This window comes from Coffea eugenioides, chromosome 2 (genome assembly GCF_003713205.1).
Source record: "Coffea eugenioides isolate CCC68of chromosome 2, Ceug_1.0, whole genome shotgun sequence".
NCBI classification, from domain to species: Eukaryota; Viridiplantae; Streptophyta; class Magnoliopsida; order Gentianales; family Rubiaceae; genus Coffea; species Coffea eugenioides.
Window position 1 is genome coordinate 41,137,150 of NC_040036.1, and position 1,989 is coordinate 41,139,138.

The window sequence follows — 1,989 nt, forward strand, 5'->3', positions numbered from 1 at the left end:
ATAAGCTCCCCCTTACTCATTGCATCTATTTCTCCCCATTTTTGTCATCATAAGATGAGAGTAAAAAACAGCAACCATAATCCAGCAACAATAACAGAGAATCCAATATTCCAAACAAAAACAGAAAAATGATACCAGAATTCAGCAATTATCAACATACTAACATTCAGCAATCATCAGCCAAAAAATAGAAAATTGATACCAAACAGAGAAATAATAATCAAAATAATTATCAAAGCAAATCATCATTAGATCAACATTATTTTTTTCTTTCCCTTTTTGTCATCGTAAAAATTCAGTAATATCCAAAAATATCAAGGAAAACTCAGTTCAAAACATCAGAAACATCAAAAGAAAATTACAAAAGAACATTATGAACAAAAATCTTACCAATCTTACCAATATCTCCTATTTCAATTGTTTTAGTTTTCATGTCATCTCCAAATGTCACTTGTCACAAGACTTTGACTTGAGTTTTGATGCATTGTGATGGATCACCGGTCATGTGTTTTGAACATTCACTATCTATGAACCACTTTGATTCCTTAATAATGTTCATCAAGTTCACCTATTCAAGAGTTCAAGAACTAATATATGGTACCCAAAAACTTTTGGGTTCTTGAAAGTTAGTATCATGTCTAATTATTCACATGTATTTCATGTCTCTTCTCATGTTCTTTCTCACATAGCAATTGCTTTTAATATGACCTTTTTGACAATAAAAATTACAAATAATCAACGAGTTATTTGTATAAACAGATTTAATAAATCTTACTTGTCTTCTCTTATAAACAGCAAAATTATTTGCACCAGAATTTATCTTCTTTTCATAAGTGCCAAGATGAGTTTTTGATTCATTCCTTTGAAAACAGTCTTATTTTTTATGTTGGAACAACTCATTTAAATTATCTATTCTTTTTTTCAAATCACTTTGTTTCTTTTTGAACGTTTCACAAAGTCTTGTTTTTCTATCAAGCTTATTTTGTAAATCAATCTCATTCTTTTTCAAGAAATCATTTTCAGTTTTCAGTTTTTTATTTTTTTGAAAAAGGCATGTATTATCCTGAAGAAAAAAACTGATTTTGTGTTTTAATTCCTTGTTTTTAGCATAAGATTCTTTCAAACTATCATGAAACTTTTTAATGAAAGATTCAAGTTCATCATCAGTTTCATCATTACTTTCAAATTGAGAGTTAGAAGTTGTTACCTCATTATTTTCAATGGCCATAAAAGCCAATTGAGCAGATTCTTCTTCCTCTTCAATTTCACCATCGGAGTTTCACTCATTCCATATGAATTGGAAGTTGTTGAATCTTGATTTTCTTCCTTCTTTTTTCTTATTCATTGGACACTCACTCATGTAGTGCCCAAGTTGGTCGCATTCATAGCATTTGTCACATTATTTTTTGTTGGCCTTATGCTTTCCTTTGTTTCTTATAATGTTGAATTGATTAGAATCTGAATTGCTAGATCCTTCTCTTGTGAATCTCTTTTTGTTGAGGATTCTCTTGAAACTTTGTGTGATGAGATCAAGATTATTGTCATCAACATCCAAATCTTCTCCATCCAATGAAATTGAATTATCTACATCTTGAGATGTTTTTAGACCAATGCTCCTTTTTACCTTTGCATCTTCTTTTTCTTGTACCTTAAACTTAAGTTTCAACTCATAAGATATTAGAGAATTAATAATAGATTCAATAGGCATAGAATTCAAATCTTTTGCCTCTTCAATACTAGTCATTTTACTTTCCCAATCATTAGACAAAGCATTCAAGATTTTTCTGTTTTTCTCTCCTAAGGTATATTACTTTTCTAAAATTTCTAAATCCTTAATAAGATCATTGAATTTACAATACATTTTATCAATATTTTCATGAGGTTTCATCTTAAACGACTCATATTTAGTAACTAAGATGGATTTCTTTTGTTCTTTAACATTCTCACTACCTTCATGAATTTCTTTCTATTTGTCCCAAATTTCTTTAG